Here is a 22,569-nt window from a genome sequence, read left to right as displayed (position 1 = left end):
CTCAAAAATGAAATAAAAATAAGATAAAATAAGAATGAATAAAACACTGCTTTCCAGAATGTGTTCTGGGAAATACCAGATCCATAAGACGATTGGTGCAGCGCAAGTGGGGAGGGTGTAGGGAGAAGCAGTCTGTGAGCAAATCAGTTTGCAAAACTGTGTTTTCTGACAATAAAAATAAAAACAATATTTATAACAGTTAGTGGAGACCCAGATCCTAGCAGCATCATTATTCACAACTAAAATAAGAACAGCAATAGAGATCACTTTGCTCAGTCTAATTGCACAACCTGAGAGGAAAGATCAAGCTGGTATCAACACTCAACAAGCAGGAATTGCTGTGTAGTCTTTTCCACAGAACACTCTTTCCATCCTTAGCTGCAAAAGGCATACTCTTCTCCATATGGAGAGTTAAGGACTCACTGACAAATGCTCTTGCACCTAACTCCCTCGTTCATAGCATTCAATATTTTACAATGATTTTCTTCTTTTTATGTTTATAGCAGTTTTATTCTGTGGTTGGAAGAAACCAAGTTGTCTTTCAGTAGGTAAATAAACAATGATACATTCATGAAATGGAATATTATTCAACACTAAGAAAAAATGAGCTATCCAGCCATAAATAAATATATAAAGGAACCTAAGTGCCTATTATTAAAAGAAGCCAATCTGAAAAGGCTACATACTGTATGATTTGAACTGTGTGTCATTCTTGAAAAGGCAAAACTGTGGAGAAAGTAAAAGAATCAGTGGTCACTGGGGGATAGTGGGAAGAAGAAACAATGGTTTTTTTCTATTTTCACTCACTATCTTTCCAACTTAGAAGGTAGACTTCAAGAAAGGAAAGTGTAGCACTCGTGTTCCCAGCTGATTATGCAGTGTGCTTGACATACAGTCATCTATAGTTGTTAATTAACTGAATGGGTCAAGTTCCCTAATTAGAGCCTGGTTTCCAAGATCTAGAGATTACTAGAGCCATCAAAGAGACAGATTTTCAAGAGTAACTGGAAAACACTTTATGCAAATCCACAGAATTTTATGTAAACTTACCAGCTCTTCTCTGCAAGACTAACAAATGTGTGTTCATCAGATAGGCTTTCTCTTACTGTGTCTGATGGAATCATACAAAGTTAGACTACAATATGGGGTCACAGGGCTTTGAGCACACAACCCAGCAGTCGTGGTGCTGACTTCCAATTCTGCCAGTCAAGCCTGAATCTTTTCATATTTTAAATTCATCAGGCTGATTAAGATTCAACCAGATGGGGCATGAGGGCCACTACCTGAGTTTTGCCCTTAGTCCTGGGAGCCAGTCCAAGAAAACCTGGGCTCAAGAGGAAAAAGCAGTACCCAACTCTCAGCCTGTGAGAGCAGGCGCTCGTGGAGCCCTAAGGGAGGACAGTGTTCCCCCCAGAATGTTCCTCACACAATGCCAAATCACACATGCTCGAACTGATTTCTCAGCTTCAAAAGTGGAAATTCCACTTGCCACTCAGAGTTCTCTTAAGTTTGAACAATTCTCTTGAGAGAAAGGAAGTCAGTCCAAAGTCCAAAGTGTTGACCAAATGATGAGGGTAAGAAGAATAATTATAACAGCCAACACTGACATAGTGTTTACAAAGAATCCAGGTTTTGCTAAGCATTATACATGGGTGATTATTACATCTAATCCCCTCAACATCCTAGGATGCAGATTCTGCTGTTGCCATTTTACAGATGAGGAAAGAAAGGTATGATACCTATTAAATCAAACAATGGCAACCCAAGACAACAGTCTTAAAGCACAGCAGGCTCCTTTTGCCTTCCCATGGATCCAAAACACAGCGTGCAGTGACTGGAAAGATGGACAGGCCGGTACTCCGGCAATATTTCTTCCTCCCCTGGCCAAACAGTGGCCACCTGACAAGACTTTATTGTATTGATTCAGCCCATCTCAGATTCATATGCCATAGTTCCAGATAGTCTCCTAGAACTGTATTAGTCATTCCAGACACTTTAATCCATTACTTAATGCATTACTCAGATCCTGGTACCAGGGAGAGAATGGCAAGAAGTCAAGGTTGGTTAAACACGGATGAAAACAATAATAATCTTGAAAACACTGCACCTGCAAAGAAAAAGTCATCGTTTGGAAACATCTCAATGTCTAACTGTATCATCATTTGTCCTTTAAAATGCTTGCCAGGGATCTTATTTTTAAGCACATAGCATCTTTGTGTTAGTGATCACATTTTAAATAATCATCCTCTAATTAGAGTAACCCCCCAATCAAAAAATGAGTCACTGACCTTTTCCAGAGTGTTTTATTTCAGTAAGCCAGAATAAACACATGAAATTGTTACTATGGAGACCAAAGGTACTGAAGGGACCCAGCTTCTCATTAAAAAATTGACACACCAGCAGGAAAAAAAAATGATGGATGTTGTAGTTATTTTAGAGAAAATCATGTCCCAAATGTTGAGGTTAAATCAGCCACCCCTTTTCCTCCAGGAAAAAAAAAGTTTCCAATGCAAATGGTTTGAATTAATGCCATGGATATTTATAACAACAGTCTGGTTAGGGAATTTATTCGCTATTCATCAAGCCAATGTCCCCAAGGATTAAAGAAGCCCAAAGAAAATATTTTTTAAAAATAAATGAAATGTCTTTTGGGGTGGGAAGCAGCTATATTCATATTCAGCACCACGACTGCTGGGTTGTGTCCTCAAAGCGCAAGGCCACTGGGACTGGACAATTCCACTGTGCCTTTGGAAGAGATTAACAAAACACATGTGTCCCAGCTGAGGAGAGCCAATAGGAGAGCCAGGATTTTCTTAAATTGACACCCCAAGTAGTAAATAAGAAAAAAGAAACCAAGAACGGCCCAATATGCAGATCTAAAATTGGAAAGGCGTTGGCTGTGTCTTTTTTAAACAACTCCTTTGGTTTGGTTCTGGAGGGGAAGAGGTTTAACTTTTTGAACACATCTTTGGAAAACGCCATCCTCACTTCTTCAAAATAGTGCTGAATGGACGCATATTGTTTTGGTGACGTGACATCTACCGAAGCCCCACCACTCAGGCTGTTCGCCGTCCATAGCGACTCTGTGAAAGATGACTGGGTGTGTGGTGGTGTAGACAGCTAGACAGAGGGGCCAAAATGTTGTTCAGGGCCCAAGAAGGTGCTGTGAAAGTGAGGACAGCGTCAGGCTTACCTGCATGCCTGATCTCCATCCTGGAGTCCCTGGTGACTCGGGATCATACTGATCCTGTCTTTATGTTAATACCATATTTAGATGTGGAATTTTCACATTATTTTGATTTATTTTCTTTTTTATTTTAAATATTTACCTATTTTAAATGTTGCATTAAAATATTATTTATTTTTATTCTTACATTTTTGGTGTCCCCTGAAATTTTGTGCCTATGGCAAGTGCCTCACTTGCCTCATCCTACTGCCTTACCCCAATTCTGAGGGTCTATCAGGATCACTCACAGAAGAAGAGTCCTGCTTTCTAGGACAGGCAGTAGGAGAATGCTATAAGAAGAGCCACTGTCAGGAAGACAGTTGCTCAGATTTCCCCTCAAGGAAACAACTTTTGCATAGAAGACTTTCTCTCTCTCTTCTCTCTTCTCTCTTCTCTCTCTCTCTCTTTCTCCCAACAACTCAGCCCAAGCAGAGCCTGCAAGACTCCACTCCTAAGCCCCAAACTGAAAGGCAAGACCGGAGTTTAACTTTGGACCCCTGGGTTCAGATCCTTGTGTGCTGTTTATCAGCCAGGCCGCCAAGCTTCAGTTTTCTCCTGCATTCACAAGGTATAATAAGCAACCTACCTCCCTGGCTTGCTGTGAAGATTCAGTGGGGGTAATTGTGTCAATGACTGAGAAGCATAAACATTTGATCTATGTCATCTATGTCAGCTATTATTATTATTCTCCAAATCTCGGTTCCTCTCCTGGTGACTTTACCTCTCCAGAATCTCAATTTCCTCTTCTGTAAAATAAGCAAATAAGAATACTATCTCTTAAGGTTGCTATAAATGTTAAATGTTCCTCTTCATAAAGTGCCTAAAACAATGTCTGTACATAGTGTTAATGATTACTATTACAACTACAACAATTACTGCTACTGTTCATACTAGCTCATTCTTCCTTCTTCTCCTCCTCTTCCTCCTGCTATTATAACTACTACTATGACTACAACTACCACTGCCGCTACTATGATCGTCCTGGCAATTGAGTGTTTGCATTGAGATCCAGAAATAGCAACTCCATCTCTGTGTGAGGGATTCTTAGCCTGTGTTTAAACATTCAAATTAATTTACTATATGCTATGCTTTTTAAAATGTTTTAGGCTTATTCAACCATTTTTATTTTCTATGTATAATGCCAAATAACCTGTTGAATTGATTCGCCTTTTTTTTTTTTTTTTTTTTAGCTAAGTTGTTTGGGTATGCTGTAGACAGACCCCGAGACAACAGAAGAGTTAGTGTACTTCAATTGTTTATAAAGGAGCGGCATAAAAATAATCTTTAAAGCTAAGGGAATGTTAATATTTAGATCCATCTAAGGGAAAATAATAACAGTTTGTGATTTCCTCCCTCCTCACTCCCAGGGCAAACATTTTTAAGGGAGGATTTGATTTTGTAACATAAATTGTTTTCCATATAACCCCAAAGACATGAGTGATTAATAGTGAGCTATAGAAAGAGATGCCCATAATTAGCAGCTTGGGTACAGTTAGATATAAACATATATTTTGTTTATGAAACATGTATCTTGAAAAAAAATCCCATCTTGCTAGATGTCACAAAAGGGTCAAGATGCTGAGGGGGAAAAATGTCCTTAGGACAAAGATTTTTAAATAAAATAAAAATTAGATATGAAGAATAAATGCATACCACACTAAGCCTGAGACAAAATTTTTTCCAGGTTTTTCATCATCATCATTGCTAATTATTACTTGCATCAATGTTGGTATAAAATTGTGATTCTGATTTTAATTTTTACCACAAGGACCTTAACCAAACACATAGTACCTTGGCTGCAGATAAATAAATGCTTTTCACATAATGGATCATTAGTGTTTCAAGACTGCATAATGTTTGTGGTCTATTTTCACTAATAATATAATTAATGACATTTGATGCTTATTGAGCACTTATTGAAGCACCGACACTAGCCTAAACCCTTGAAATGCATTGACTCCCTTAATCCTTCAAATTAGAAATTTTCATCCCCATTGTACTCATAAAGACACTGAGACTTAGGGAAATCAAATAACTTAACCAATGTCACGTTTTATCATCAGAGTTGGCATTTAAACCCAGGTATGTAGAACATCAAAGCCCATTCTCTAAACAGTGCTAAACAATGAACCACCCAAGTAGACAAGGTAATGTCATCTGCTCACCATGAACACTCAGTATGCCAAGGTCAGCTCTCCCAGTTCTGCCCTATGCATTCATAGGGTCATTCAATATATGTTGGGAAGATGTTCACTTAGGTCAAACAGCAGCAACACTATGTTCCACTATTTTATTACATTTTTAAGCAGGATAGCAGGACTTTAGGCCATTCGGTATGGGCACTACCCAAATCCACAGTGCCACTCTCAGGTACCCCCTGCAGTTGTGCCACATGGCATTCCTATTCTCCACACTCTGAATGTGGTTTTTGACTCAGCAACAACATGGCAGCCAGTGATTGGACCAGGAGTACACACCTGACGTCAGGGAGCCAATCAGATTTTGCTCTGTGGTCATTGACATGAAAGATACGAAGAAGCCTTCTCTATCAGTGGGGCCATAGCTAGAATTCAACAGGCTCAAGGCCTGGGGCCATCACAGCCTCTACCCGGGCTGGAGTAGCAGAAGGTGCTAAGAAGGAAGAGTGAGGGGGAAAGCACACAGGAAGAGATGAAAGAGCTCATGTAGCCCCTTGGAGACAGTGAAGAAAGCTTCATATTCAACTCTCCAGGAATCCCCTCAGATCAGCTATACCTTTCTGTGGGTTTCTGAGAGATTTTGTATGTCTTTTCAACAAACCCCTCTTTGTACTTGCCTGAGGTTAAGGACATTCTTATCTTTACAGGACAGAGAAGTACCCATTCTTGACCAGACCTCATCAAATGGAATTTTTATTTTACAAACAGCAGGCTTGAATTTCAGTCCCCAGATTCATATGTGCAAAGAATGTGACCTTATTTTTCTATACCACAGTCGAATTTCTATTTTGAGAGCCCATGACAACAAGGTAGCAGAATTTTAATTTCAGTTATTTCAGGATTCTAGGGGTTCAGTAGCACCAAGCAGGCAAGGAAGGGGTGGTGGACACTGAATCCCCAGTCATCGTTGTTAGACATCCACTGAGATGCCCTCCTTGTCCTGGCTACCATCCAGCTAGTTCACTGCTGCCCAGCTCACATCTCGATTTTGCCTCTGCTCATTTTCCCTGTGCTCCTTTCTCATGCCTGGTAATTGACTCACTGTTCCACACCATGTTGGACTGTGAGAGACTCTGGAGTCACTAAAAACCCACCGACTTGGCTCAGACAACCATTCTTCCCATGGTTCTTCCCATGGACCACAGGAAACTAATACTACTGAAGACCCTTCATTCCTGTACAGCCATTTCTCCTTGGGGCACTACCCAGAAATCAAAGCTGAAGTCCTGTGTGCACACAGCTCCCACAATTCTATTGGGACTTCCGGAATCATACTTCCCCAGAGCTTAATCTGAGTAAGGACTGGATACCTGCCCTTTTTCTCAGGGGCTATCCACACAGATGCTGCCAAATGCGTCTCCACAACTCCCTGATGCTTCTTAACCTCCTCCAAGGAATCTTTGCCTCCTCTGGGGCCGGTAGCTGGCCTTCAAACCTCAGGTATCCTAGCTCATCTATTGTTTACACCCCAAGATTCTTCTCTTACCTGAAGGACTTAGGCTTTTGGAACTCAAAAGGCAAGATTTGGCTTCTTTTTCTATATTTTCTCTGTGACTTACCTTCCCTTAGACTGTGAACCCAGACTAGGCTCATTTACTGACTGGAAGAACCAAGAGACCCAAGGAAATACTAGAAAAACTCTCAGTTAATATTTCAAGATATTGTCCTAACACACTACTTTGGGACCCTTCAGCCTCACAAAGCTTGATTGTGGCCATAGGCTTTGATTTCACTCTCCATTCTGGTCTAGGTGATCCTGGCCATTCTTTCACAAGCTCAGTTGATGACTCCATGATTCTGTCATTAAAAATGTGATAATGGTGTTAGTATATGGAACCATTTACCTAGTTTTCTTTTTAGATTTGCCTTTATAGTAAGTCTCACATTGTGAAATATAGGAGCAAAGTAAATTGGAAATGGAGATTTACCCTCTTTTCCTCTTTTGCATCTATGAAAATTGTGACAAACATAAGAAAACATTTCCTTTATTTGCTGAAATTACTGTCAATCCACACCAAAAGGCTCATAACATATCATCCCTAACTCACTTCTCCGTCTTTTAAAATACACTAAATAATATCTTTTCCAGAATGGCAATTATCAACAACTCAAAAAATAAAGCTGCTGGAGAGGGTGTGGTGAAAAGGGAACACTTCTACACTGTTGGTGGGAGTGCAAACTAGTGCAACCTCTGTGGAAAGCAGTGTGGCGATTCCTAAAAGCTCTAAAAATTGACCTTCCATATGACCCTGCAATCCCCCTACTGGGAATATACCCTGAAGAACACAAATCACTCTATAAAAAAGATACCTGCACATGTATGTTTATCGCAGCATTGTTCACAATAGCAAGAACCTGGAAACAACCATGCTGCCCATCAAAAGAGGACTGGATTAAAAAAATGTGGTACATATACACGATGGAATCCTACGCAGCCATAAAAAAGAACAAAATCATGAATTTCGCAGCAACCTGGATGGAACTAGAGTCTATAATACTGAGTGACTTCTCACAGAAACAAAGATCCGAGTATCACATGTTCTCACTCATATAATGGACCTTGAACATCCAATGTAATACTATAAGAAAATGACTGACGGTACTGGGAAACTATGGGGGGGAGGGGGATGGGATTAACAGTAGCAAATATCTGTCTGGGGATGGAAAAACACCTCTTATCAACAGGGTGCCTGAATGAAACATAATTGTACACCTAACCCTTAACTGTATCCCACAAAACCATAAAAAAAAATATTGATTAATAAAAAAATAAAAAATAAAAAAATATCTTTTCTTATATATTTTACTATCTCATAGAGTAAAACAAAGATTTTAGTGTGAAAAAAGATGTTATTGGTGACACAGAAAATATATATGAATGAAATAGCACTTTAACGAAGAAATGTTAGCTACACTGCTTAATCGGAGTCCATATCAAAAGTGAACACTGTGTCTAAACCTGATTTAGACATTTGCTTTTTCTTATTTTCTAGTCCCAACAATCTTACCTTTTCCAAGATTCCCACAGAGGCTCATACCTACATCAGGATCTCTTAAACAAACAACTGCAATTCTTCCCTTGATTTGTTCAACATAGATCTATTAAGAACCTACTGGGTTGGGTCCAGAAATGCCAAGATAACTAAAGAAAGTAACTTGCATTGTAGCCAATGAAGGAGACAGAGATTGCAGTACCAAGCTAAGTTCTAAAACAAAGCATTTACCAGCATTAAATCCAACTGTCTGTATTCTGTCCCAGTGCCAGTTCCACCATGCCTCCCATCTCCACAGTGGTGCCAGTTTCTTTCCTCCAATTCAGTCCAGATACACCCCCTCCTGCTAAAAAAAAAAAAAACTCAGTAGTTCCTCAGCACCACAGTGGCATTTTCCCATCTAGAGAAGAAGAATGCTTTTTTTCAAGGAATCTGAAAAGGGGGCATGTGGTTAGTTCCCCAAGTAGAAGGTACACTTTAATGTGTTTGAGTTTTTACTTGTGAGTTTCTCCACTTATCATGCCCCTCACCATTTTTCTTCATTCCACTTCTTTCTCCTCCATCTGAACTCTTGTCCATGCTGCAAAACTCACTCAAAACCCATCTTATCCATAATGCCTTCCCTGGTACTTCCAAGTCCTTGTGACTCACCACTTTTCAACATTCCCATCACTCTTTGTATATTGTAGCCCAATCACCTTGTATTACACATTTCTCTGCCTCCTTCAAAAGACTAAAAGTGTCCTGGAGTTTCTCTTTGTATACCCAGCATCCAGTGCACCGCCTGCCACATAAATGATTACGTGCAGACTGAAAAGTTCATATCAATTTTTCACACATTTAAAAAAAACTCCATTATTTCCTTTCCAGCCACCAGAAAAACGCAGGTGTGCTTGAAACAGCATTCTTACCAATAGGCAGGCATCCATGATTACTATGTAGGGATTCCTAAGCCATCCATTACTTCTTAGATTTTTTTTCTTCTGTCCCATTATAAAACTGCATGTCATTCATTTCTATTTAGTACTTCTTAAATTATATGAAATGTTGCTAGGTATCTCCCTATAAACAAAAAGGAAAAAAGGGGAAGAAATTATACTTTATGTCCTCACACTGTATGCTACAGTGTCTGGAATAGCAAATATTTTGTTGGAAGCACTTAAAAAGTTATACTCTGGGAGGAAAAAAAAATAATCCCATCCTGAATCCCAGTTCTTACCCCAGATCTGAAGAGCCGACCTGCATGCTCCCTGGGCTGGCCAGGCTCTCCCTCTGGATATCCTTCCTTTTATAGGTCCATCTGCCTTCTCATTTTCAGCAGGGACATGGAGGTCTGCCCACTCTCCTCCTCTACTTGCCCCGTGGCCCCCTCCCCTGTTGCCTCCTCCCCTGGAGACTTGAAGGGAATGTCTTCCCTTTGCCAGCCATTCCCAGTCATTTTCAACTCAGCAGAGAGGTCAATTTATTTTATTCCCTGATGGAAAAAGAAACATGACATTCTCCTCATTAGTAAAACATCACTTTTTCTGACTACAAAGGGAAAATTCAGCATTGTATAGTCCCCAAATGTTGATTTTTAGTTAAATGGCATATTTCTTCCACGTGCTAAACCCTCCTCTGACACATACACACACACACACAGAGAGAGAGAGAGAGAGAAATTCTCCTCACAAGGGTCTAAACACCCCACCCTACATTTTCCCCTTCTTTCCCGCTATACCTTCCTTCACCCTCCAATCCTGCCCTAACAACCTGGGGTAGCTTGTCCGCACTGCAAGTTCAGTCTCCTCCAAGCCTTTGTGCCTGAGATTTCTGCCCCTGTCCTCAGGCTTACAAGCACAACTTAGGTGTTCCTCTACCAAGACCTCCTTCTCTGACTACAGGCACACAGTGATCATTCTCTGGCCCACAAGGTATCTTAACACTCCAGGGCCTATGTTAGCCTTTATTCCAGTTGTTTCTGGTCTCATGTTTATTATTTGGTCTTGGCTGTCCAACCTGCCAAGCAGTGAGCTGGAGGCAGGAAGTAGGCTCTGAAGTCAAAAAGCTGTTTGTTCTTAATCCTAAGGTCTGAGCTATGTGAGGTCCAGTTTCATTTTTGTAAAATAAAGAAATTACCAGCCCAATCCCTTGCAAACTTTAAGTTTGCTGTGAGCATTACATCCTGGTATCCTGTGTGAAGTCCCAAGGCTTCATGCCCTTCATGAACTATCTTACTCCTTCCCTGAGGACAGGACTATGTCCTACCCCTGTTCCTAGGTCCACAGAATGCCTAGCACAGTTTCATGGGACAGGATCAGCAGCAATTGGTAAAATGCCCAAAATTAACAAAAAGCTGGAAATATAATCCCACTTGGCAAGGAAATGAGGCAGATCTTTAACCACTCAAGACCAATGTGCTTCTGGAAGCGAAATGGAAAACGCGATAGCATAAAAAAGCAGATCAGTCAGACACACAGATCATTTCTATCCTTAGAAGCCTATTTTACTGAACACACATAGAAAAACAAATGTCTAACACCTTTAGTAAAGGTTGCCTTGAGTCTCGCGGGGATATACAGTAAAAAGGTGTTTCTTTCAGTCTTTTTAACTAAACAAGTTCTGACTAGGTTCTATAGTACATCACATCAGAAGGCAAGGATTTAAAATACTACAGTCAGATATAAAGTGCATTTCTTTAGTTTCTGTGGGAGTACAGAAAATGCTGCCCAGTTAAGTTACAAGTAGGCTCAGTCTTCCCCTTTAACCCTAGGAGTCAGAACAAAAGCAACAGGTCCTAAGTTTGAGTCTTATCAGCTTTGCAATTGGTGTGAGGTGAGTGACTCTTTCCAATTTGCATGATTCCTATAATTTCCTATCACTAAATGGAGAAAAATGCCATTGATCCACATCAGGGGTTTCATTGAAAAGCAAAGCACTTCTCTCTGTTGACTTAAGCACTAACCTCGAATACAGAGAAGTACAATAAATGCTAAACATGGTGCACATGTGGTCCAAAAACCACAATCAATTTATTGCTGCATCTGAAACATTTTCAACAACTGTCATATAATATATTTTCACACATTTCTAACAAGACATTTTCTTGGAAACAAAATAGACAGGTATATCTGTCAGTTCAATTTCTTGCAAACGAAACAGAAAAATGTTTGGCTCAGATGTCCGTACTGTCTTTGGAGCAGTGTAACCCTCATATGAGAAGGGTATTAGTCAATGATGCCAGAAGCCCAGCAATCACTTTCAAAGAGTGGAATTATTGGCTGCACCAAAAAATGGGAAGATATATGCGTGTATGTGCACCTTCCCTCTTTTCCCATTCCAACAGAGTCATTTATTGCACTTACTTGAAAGAGATGTACCAGGGTCTTGTTAAACCCATCTATCTCCCAGTACTAAAATATTAGACTCCCTATTAAATAGAATCTTTTGATCCCCATGGCTCTTCGAGCAGAACTTTATTAAAAGTTTTATTAAAAATTAAAATGCAATCAAAATCACATCAAAATGCTTAAAAGCTCCACATTTTCACCCTAACCCCTCATGGGCATTCACAAGGAGAGTCGGAAAGGTATCTGATAGCCAGAGAGCCCCAAGCCCAATAAAGAGGGCTGCCAAAATGTCCCAATATTGGCCCCAGTGAAACCGTTTATTGGCTCACTGTTGGCTGCATAATCTGCCTTTAAGCACTTTCTCCTCTACAGAAACCCCAGGACTCCTGTAAAAGCCATGTCTCCACACACAAAACTTGCAAGTGACTCACATTCTTCCCTTCCCCTTCCCTGCCCAAGCCCTGCAGCCTCTAGCACCAGCCATATAGTCTTTGACCTCTCCCAGTAACCCACTGCAAGCATGTTTTGCTTGCAGGGTTAACAAGAAATGCATGGGGGCCAAATTACTCCATCTTTGACAAGGTTCAGAAAGAGAACGGACATGGTCAGCCCTCTTACACACTACTGAGCCTTTGCCTGTGTGGCTTTCTCTACTGCAAGTACACTGGCTAACTTTGCCCAGTGAATGACTCATCCATCTTCACAACTCAGTTCAAATAGGACTTTTTGGTGATAGCTTTCCCTGATACCGCCCACCTTGCTGAATGAGGTGGTCCATTCCTTGGCATGGAATGGAGTATCCCAAATACCCTGTTCCAACTCCACTTATTGTAGTAGTATCCAGTAGAGTGCAACACGTAGCATGGTGTCTCCTGCACCCGCCTGCAAGCTGCTTGTGGGCAGAACCTGGGTCATGGTCTTCTCCTATCCCCAGCCCCTAGGATACTGGCTTCTATGAGGAAGGAACTCAGAAATGTTTACTGAATGAAAGAACAGTGGCAACACACCAGGGAATTCCTGACTGTGCCCAGACTGGCAAAGAGCTTTAGATGGTCTCCATCAGCAAGAAGGGGAATCTCAGGAAATGGCCAGTTCAGAGTTTTCAGGTCTTTTTTTTTTTTTTTTTTTTTTTGAGTTGGAGTCTCACTCTGTCGCCCAACCAACAAGACCTGGCCATGAGGAAGTCCAACCCGATCATATGAAAATGAAGGAGGAAAACATGATTTTACAACCTGGGCCTGAGGTCTTGCTGTTAAAATTAGAGAAATAGGCTGGATGTGGTGCTCACGCTTCTAATTCCAGCACTTTGGGAGGCTGAGGCAGGAGGATTACTTGAGCCCAGGAGTTCGAGAACAACCTGGGCAACATAGCGAGGCACTGTCTCTATAAAGAAATTTAAAAAAATTTAACCAGGTGTAATAGCATGCACCTGTAGCCCCAGCTACTCAGGAGGCTGATGTGGAAGGATCACCTGTGCCCAGGAGGTTAAGGCTGCAGTGAGCTGGGATTATGCCATTGCACTCCAGCCTGGGGGAAAGAGTAAAACCAAGGCTCAAAACAAAAAAAAAAAGGAAAGAAGAATTAGAGAATTTTAAAAGAGAAAGAAGCACACCCAAGAGAGGAGAATTTTAGGGACCACAGTGAATACTAGACTAAATGGCAAGCTCTCCCAACTCTGAAAAGACAGAAGCTGGACAAAAGGCCAGGATCAAGGTAAGAAAGCCAGGGTAGGGGTAAGGGAAAGGAGGATTTATTAGCCAAATTACAGCACCCTAGACAGGTAAAGGGTTTTTAGAATATAAAAAGAGGTACATTCTGGAAAAATGTCAAAAGACTGTCCCCATGTTAGAAGATTGTGTAAAAGGAGGAAAAGCCAAGGAACTGCAGCTCTCAAAAAAGAAGCAACTCCGTGTCATGCTCATTTGAACTGAACAAAGAGAACTGCCCTGATGAAAAAATATGAGGCCGATCCTGTATTTAAGTTTCCCAGTCCAGTAGAGCAGTCAGAGGAAAAAAGACTTCAGAATAGCTCGGTGAGTTCAGACAGGCGCGCGAGGGACCGCGGGAACCCACAGCCCACAGTCCACAGCTCCAGAAACACATGGCCTTCCGCCTGCTGGGGCAGTGGCCTCATGGCAGTGCAGGTGTGTTTGAAGGAGAATGCCTAGCAGCAGCTGAAATAACCAAAAACAAGGTGGTAAATGGCTGCCCTGGGCCAATCGGGGACAGATTGGCAAGGTAGCTTGTTCTTCACACAGCTCTCCAACTGATGGAGAATTCTACCGCCTCTCCTGAGGTGCCCTGGAAAAGGCGAAGGGGAAAGGTAGAGCCTGTTAAAAGTTTATATGGTTTCTAAGGCATCTTAATTTTTAATAAAAAGTTCTTAGTAATGTTCTGGATAAAAGACTGTGGTACTTAAAAGATTCTTTTTATAATGCCAAACTCTTTGTGCAATGTATGTATATATATTTTAAAAGACCATGGTCTGGCAAATACTGACAGCCCATAATACATACCACATTCTCCTTCCGTTTACTCCACTGCTTGATACTGCGGCCAAGGGCAAATCCATTCAATTCTCGGTCCTCACTCTGTTTCACTTCAAGGTGAGGAGTTTAAAGTGAAGTGTAACAGAATGGTCGTTTCCAACAACCTTAGCCACGAAATGTGTTCTGTCCGTGCAGCTGAGGTTGTTTAACCCTGGATCCTGGCACATTCAAGCGAATGAAGAGGCATGTGCCTCAGGCAGGTTTCTGGGGGTCGGTGGTCACAACTGAGTACAACAGCCACTCGTAAGTGTAGGCTGGAATCGTTGGTGCTCTCCTCTCCTTCAAGCAACGCTTTACAATCGACAAAGTGCCTTCTTTGAGGAGTTGGGCGATTCGCCAAGATTCCATGCCTTAGTGCCAGAGCCAGAAGTTTCACAGGCTTTCTTCTTGCAGGACCAGGCTCTGAAGATAAGGTGACTGGAATACCTGTGGCCAGGGTTGACGCAGCAACAAAGTGTCATGATGAGCAGCTCCATTCTGCAGTTTTTCAGAAGTGTGACCCTTGAACTAGACCCTAGGAGGAGGAGACCAGGGGAGACCGCAAGAGCAAAGGCAACCATGGAGGATGGATTGAACATAGTGTCCAAAGAACAGCCCGGAAATCTTCCTCAACATAGAAGAAAGGTGGTCCCAGAGCATTGTCAGGAATGAGAAGTGGGAGGCGATGTTGTAAAAGTCCAAACATTTTCATTTATTTTCTTTTTTTTTAAATTCTGTACACCTATTTTACTTCATATTGGTTTTCACTGCATATTGAATTACATTTGTTTTGTATTTCGTGGTTCTCTTTTCATTTATTTATTTATTTATTTATTTATTTAGGGATGGGCAGTAGTGGGAAACTGCCAGGGGAGGGAGGGTGGGATTGGCAGTAGTGGGAAACTGCCAGGGTCGGGGGGATCCCTCATTAACAAGGGTACCTGCATAGTGAACATTTGTATACCCAACCCTTAATTGTACTCCACGTCTTTAAAATAAAAAATTTCAAATATATATATTCTTTTAAAAAATGTTTAAAATTTCTTTTAAGAGACGAGTTCTCTATGTTACTACTTCAAGATAGAGTAGCAGTGACTATTTATGGGCACAATCTTAGTGTACTACAGCCTCAAATTCCTGACCTCAAGTGATCCTCCCACCTCAGCCTCCCATCTGGACTACAGGTGTGTGCCAGATGTGTGACCTAGCTTGGCCAAACATTTTGGAAAGAAAAAATTACATTTCATGTGAACAAAGCATTAAGGAACTGCTAAAAGTTTAGACTTGGAGAGTAGGATAAAAGTGTCATTCACTTAGAAAATGAGTCAGGTGGTCACATCTTGTTACCTTTTATCTGAGAAGGAAATGTCAGGGATGCTTGGAGAGAAAGAGAGGGTACGCCCAACAACAAACCCACTGCAAAAGCAATGGATTTTTCCAAGCTATGAGTATCCTGTTTATGAAATTCGATTTTCTTTTAGTTTATTGAATTCATATTGTGGGTTTAAAAACTCCCTCCTGAGTTCAAATTTTTACTTTTCTTCAAAGGACTAAGACATTGACAATATCCTGTGGACACGGAGAAAACACACTAAACTTGAAAAGGGAAATCAAATGATAAGGAAGTAGGAATGTTCACATTTATTCACACATATGGAACTTGACTCATTTTCTAACTAAATGACACATTGGTCCTACTCTGTAAGTTAGCCTTTTTGTGCCTCAATGTTCTCATCTATAAAAGAAAAAAAAATAATCGTACCTGCCCAAGCGTTGTTGTAAGGATTGAGTCAATGTATATAAAGTACTTGGCACAGAGGCCACATAATGAATAATAGATAAATGTGAGCTATTATTCTCATTCCAATAAGCGTTTGGTTTCTATAAATCATAAAAAGTGATCCTTGCACACATGGGTGCAAGCAGTTTCCAGTGGTTCATTAGGTCTGTGAAATTTGATCATCCTTGCCTTTCTTGGCAGGAATCTTAACTAGAAAAAGTTATTGATCCAGGTAGCAAGATCCCCAGCTCTACATGACTGTTTCCACTCACTGAAAATTTCCAGAAAGCAATCATTTCAGGCTGAAATCGTCCATGCTGGGTCTCAACTCAATGGAAAGGCACTCACATTAGAAGATGAAAATAGAATCTATGCCCTGCTTTGGAGTACTTGTAGTTGAGTTAACAGACTTTTTTTCTATCTCAGAGTGAAATCTTTTAGCTGAACTTAAAAAAAGAATCACTAAACATTGTAAGTTTAAGCTTCCCTGAGCCCTGTATACAAAAAATGTGGGACCACCTGCTTTTCCAGTGATAAAGACACTTACTTTAAAGGTCGTGTTATTTTTAAGATTTTTTTTCAGCCTCCTTCAAGACAAGAGTGGCCCCAAGTTGAACATGTATTTTTCATGTCCCACTTTTTCAACTAAAATGCTCTAGATTTTAATAGTTACTTCCCTGATTTTTTTCTCTCTTGTTATCTTCATAACGTATTTTACAGCTTTAAAATGCCGGTAAAATGATTCTGGAAATATTTTTAATATAGATTAAATGTCAGGAGCCCTCTACCCTACCCACCAGACCTATGCAGCTATGAGAACTTATCTTCATGATGCCAAAACATTCATTCAGATCAGTGTTTGGAAGCGTCAGGTTTTCAGTCACCAGACTGAGCAGGACCTGCAGCTTAATCACCAATGTCCCCAGCTGCCCAGTGTCCACCACAATGGATAAGTGAATGAATAAATAAATAAATGGGCATTAGATAGACCAAACTAGCAGACAGTTTACTAAATAATTTACTTGCCTGGATATTTTTTAGAAATGTTGAAAGTTTTCCATCATTATCAATGCTTCCATTTCTCTAACATGAGGGTGTCTTCCCTCTGTCCTTATGACCCCCAGCTCCCAACAGCCAAGATATATAAGCAATGGCTACACATGCTCAAACCCATGACCACTCAGGGGTAGAGGCATTTGACTGCATAGCAATCACAGGCCAACTTGCCCAAAGAAAAGTGATTCAGAAATGACACCTCTCTGAATACCTTCCCCTCTGCCATCCCAAAACCAAAGAATCAATTCTGATTCTGGGGACATTGATACCGGAAAATAACACACAAGAGTCATTCTTGCTTGATTCTGCACTGGAGCAGCCACCAGTGCTGTGCAAACTCCCAGGGGTCAAAAATACAGAAATGATGACCCAGAAAGCTTGCCCTGTGCTCACAGCTGCACTTGGACTGTCATGAGTTCTAGTGAGTCTGAAACTCCTAAAAGGCAAAGATCATTCTGCATTTTAGAAGTTTTGTATTTTTTAGGAGCTTTGAATATTCAGGGGCCTAATGCAGTTGATAGGAAAAGGCTAAGAAGGAGAATATTTTATAAGTATTTGTGGGATGAAGGAAAGAAGGAATGAGGGAGGGACAGAGGGAGGGAGGGAAGGAGGGAGGAAGAAAGATGGACCGGAGGAAGAAGGAATAAATGGAGCCTCATTGGAGCTTCCACTTTGCAAAAATATTACTACCAATACAGTTGTTCAGAAAACAGATAGGCAACCAACCCTACCTATCACCTGATAAATTGTTAGTTCTTCCTCCTTTTTTGTACCCACTCATCCATTCCTAATTTCATCATTTTAGTGTTACTTTTACAACAAAGCAGGCACACTCTCAGCAATCATCTGATCTAAAGATAATGATTTATTGTCCAACACTTGTGACCAACTATCTTGGTCAGCTCAGGCTGCCATAACAAAATACTATAGACTAGGTGGCTTAAACAGTAGAAATTTGTTTTCTCAGCACTACAAAGGCTGAGAAGTCCAAAATCAAGGCACCAACCAATTCAGTTCCTGGTGAGGGCTCACTCCTTGGGTTGCAGACAGCTGGTTTCTCAGTCTGTCCTCCCATGGCCTTTCCTCAGTGAATGCATGCAGAAAAATAAAAGATATCTCTCTCTTCCTGTTCTCATAAGGCCACTAATCCCACCCTGAGGTCCCCACCCTCAAGACCTAATCTAACCCTCATTACCTCCCAAAGGTCTCATCTCCAAATATCATCATGTGGTGTGGGGGTGAGGGCCTTGACATATGTATTTTAGGAGGTACACAAACATTCAGTTCATAACACCAACATTTTAAAATCCCAAACTTCACCTGCATGCAGTCTACTCAAGTCATTAATCCTCACTTGTTCCGTAATCTATATCTATAATAAAATAAAATTTAAAAAATAAATCTGGAGATTCCATTCACAATTACAGCTTCTCCTGAAGAATGAGGCCATCTGTCAGCTCTTTGCCAATGTTATTACCCAGTGCAAGCTGGCACCTGGATATGTCTGAAAAGAGCCGACTCCTTTGGAGAGGGCATGCCCTTGCCAGGTCACAAAAGTCACCATGACTTAGTCATGTCCTGCATCTATTCCCTTTACTGTTTTGTGTCTGCATCATTTTGAGTTTTCTGGACAACACGGGCCAGGGGAAGGACCCGAAACTGATGTAAAAGATAAAGATTTGAATAGCAGTTTGCTGAGTTTTCTTGTGTGTCCATGTCTGCATATATGACTTACTTTAAATTTGGTAGAGTTGGAGATGGGGACAGGCAGAGAATTCCATAAAATATGGAATCACACTATCTGAAAATCACCAGATGCCTTCACTTAAGCTTTCGAGGTTCATAGGCATGGCAAATTAGATCCCTGGGATACGTGATAATATCGCTGAACCAAAAGACGAGATTCTTTGATTAGGCTTCAGTTCTTGGCTTCTCCCAATGGTTCATCTCATACTAATGATCTGGGAGAAATACTAGAAGGCAAGTTAATTGTACTCACTGCTGACTCTGGATTGGGAAGGAGCCACCTGAAACTCAGTGGTTGGCTAAAGAAAAGAAATAATTGCAGACTGACTAGATTAGAAATTTAATCCCTACAGCATTTTCCCACAAGTAAATGAGATTCAACTTATAAAATATTGTGGAGAAAAAAAACTATCACACACACTTATCACTGGGCACCTTAGAAAACTGGCTGCTTTTGTGCCCTCAGCTAGGCACACCTCAAAGCTACGTGCCAGAGGAGTAGCCCCCCAAAACAGAGTGCAACCCCCAAACAGGAGACACTTAAAAAGCTAAGCCCTCAAACCCAGTGCACCAGGACTGAACATCCTAGCTTGCCCACCATCCTTCACAACCCAGTGAACACTCAGCACCCACCCTGAGCCAACCACTTGTGCTAGACATGAGGAACAGAGACAAGGACGAGCCCATCTCTGGGCTGAGAGTATAGTTGGGTATGATTTGTCCCTTGGAGGAAAACAGCAGGGAACAACATTCCCCACTTTGAAACTTCTGGATGAACTTGGGATTTCCAAGTGGGGAAGCTTCATTTTAGAGTAAGTTCCTTCAGCACAGTTTGTGGATGGCCTCCCCTTCACCGTCAGAAGACTTGCAGCCAGGTCCAAGGAGGTTGTGAGGCCTTGGAGGGCAGCTGGCCTGGCCACAAACTGTCATAGAGGGAGATCTGCACCCACTGTCCCTCACTCTTCCCTTCCCTCCTTTTGTTTTTCCCTTCTAGAGGTTCCCAACACGTTGCATACAAGAATCACTGAGGGCACTTTTTAAAAATATAAATTCCTCACCCTTCCTCAGTCCTACTGAAACAGAATCCTTAGATTGGGCAGAACTTGCTTTTTAAACAATCTTCTCAGAAAATGTTTTTGTCAAGTTCGAGAAGCACTGGGTAGTAGAAAAATCACAGGCATTGCAGTCAAACCAAGACACAAAATTTAGCACTGACACTTAATTAACATAATTAACCCTAGGGGACCTGGGTTAATTGCTTAACTTCTTTGCAACCCAGTTTCGTGTGCTGTGAAATGGAACAGTGCCCAGTGTTGTTATAAACTTAGAGTATGCTAAACACTCATCACTGGGCTATTGTGGTCATCTCATCCCGCCTTCACTAATGCCTGCTCCCAGGAAAACATCGTACACCGATGAATTATAGTCTGGCTCCAATTTAAGTCAAATATCTCCAGGATTGTTGTCCTAAGGGTATATTTCTAGCTGTGGAGAGAAAAGATTTGTTCACTAATTTTAAAAATCCATGAAGTAGATTGTAAGTAGAAAAGATTGAGGGAATTGAGTTGGATTTAGCCATAGGGGCGAGCTGTGGGTACCCTTGTATGAAGAGACAAAGTCAATTATATCCTGACTAGCTGTGACAAGAGAAACAAAACTGGTAAACATTATGGGAAAGGAGGGAGGCAGCCAATCTGTCCCCTTACATTTCTGTTGTAAGCTATCTTTTATTGCATAATGAAGACGCAGTATATAAACAACCATATATGAACCAGAAGATCTGGGTTCAAATCCCAGCCATTGTGACTTTAGACAAGTCAGTTTTGTGTGACACTCATCTCTTTGTCCATAAAATGAGGTGCTTAGAGTGCTAAAAATCCTGCTACACTAACTTGCGGGTTCTATATCTTTTTAAAGTACAAAGTAGTCAACTAACAGTCACTTAAATGAGGCAGGCACCAGAGCATTGAAGAAAAGGAAGACCCTACAGGGTGTAAGCTTCCCAGGGAATAAGGACTTAGAATATCTCACTGGAGTCTGATTTCAGACAGTGTTTAACCTGACTGTGCCAAGTTTAGCACTCAAAAGAGTTGGCCTCAGTCCCCAAGTTTCCCATAGAAAAAGGAGTGAGCACAGCATTCACATGCCACCAGTCCCTGGTTGCTCTACAGTCAGGAGACTGCCAAAAAAATACTTGCTCCCGAACATGGATAGAAATGGGCTCTATCCTAAGCAACAGACAAAAGGTGAAACTAACCAACTGGTTTTCCATGAAAGTTTGGAGAAGGTCATCAAAGGGTACTCATGAGAGCTGGCAATGGCACTGATACTGGTGTCACCAATATCCCAGTAGAGGGCCTATCTCTGTCAAACCATCATGATTTTGGCAGAGTTCATGGCTGGATTACTCTTGGACTGAGGTGCTCCTGCTTGAGTACCACCTGAGGGTGTATTAACAGGATACTTTGGAAAGAAAGGAATTGAGCTGGAAAAACCCAGAGAACATTCTAGTTCCTTAATACTGTACAGGCTCTGGCATGGCCGTCCTCACCTTTGTCTCCTTTCCACTCTCCAATGTATCTGCCTTTCTTTCCAACCTCCTGATATGAAAATCCACTATTGTCCATCCATATTGCCACAACCCTTAAAGAAAGGCTTAACAAGCACAGAGTGGGCCTACGTGTACCTACATTCCTGAGAATTAGCAAAGGAAAGCATTTTCCCTTGTCTTCTATACATTCCCCACTAAGTCACTTCAAAGAATCCTTAAGCCCCTGCAGATTGCACTCACTCAACTGAGAGTAATGAATCCCTATTCATTCCCTTTTATCAGTAGTCATAGATTTGAAAATATAGTACCCATGTTACCATAAGCCTTGTAATGTATATAACGTTGTGTATGTTATAAATACTATTTAACAATATGTTGTAGTGAATAATGTTTTACTCTGTAAAAGGCTCTGTTAACTCCCATCCTCTATGGCAAGCTTGATCAATTCCTCAGTTTGGTGTTACTGATAAGAGGAACTGTGAGCTACTCTTTGATAACTGGCACCAGGAAATGAGAACCGTAAATGTTACTATTGACAAAATGCAGCTGTAACTTAAGTTCTATACAATGCTCTATCAATCACGTAGTCAATGTATAGGTTACCAGCAACCCTAAACTTATAAAAATGAACTGTGGAAACTAATGGGCGAGCAGACTGGTTCCAGAAATGCCAAGGCCAGGTTTTGTCTCTCTGAATTCTGAATTCAGAAATAAACTTCTTTCTGCCAGTTCCTTGGCTCTTAATGTATTGGCATCGAGAGATAGCAGCCGAGCATATACTGGAATTGTAATACTCCCTTCTTTCTCCCCTTTCTTAGAGAACAAGATGTCACCTAACCTGACAGTTTTGCACCATTCCACCCTGAATGATCTCACACAACCCTCTCCTGGATGACCACAGAAAGACTGACTCTTCCTTTTGGACCTTCCTATCGGTGTGTCTTTCTCTATAATCCCTTTCAATGTTGGCTTCCAGAAATCCAGACTGAATTCTTTGACCTATTTTTTGCTCCTTTGCTGTTTGGCCTCAGTCACCTTCATGCCACAGACTTTGAAATCAATATCAGAGTTCCCACGTTCAGTATTAAGCTTCTGACTAAGGTCCTGATCTCAATTGTCCCTTTGGTCTCTCTTTTTAGGAATAAAAGAAAATGAGCTACAA

Source organism: Carlito syrichta, unplaced genomic scaffold, assembly GCF_000164805.1.
Source record: "Carlito syrichta isolate Samal-C Ts95f unplaced genomic scaffold, Tarsius_syrichta-2.0.1 Scaffold305878, whole genome shotgun sequence".
NCBI lineage: Eukaryota > Metazoa > Chordata > Mammalia > Primates > Tarsiidae > Carlito > Carlito syrichta.
This window is presented reverse-complemented; position numbering follows the sequence as displayed.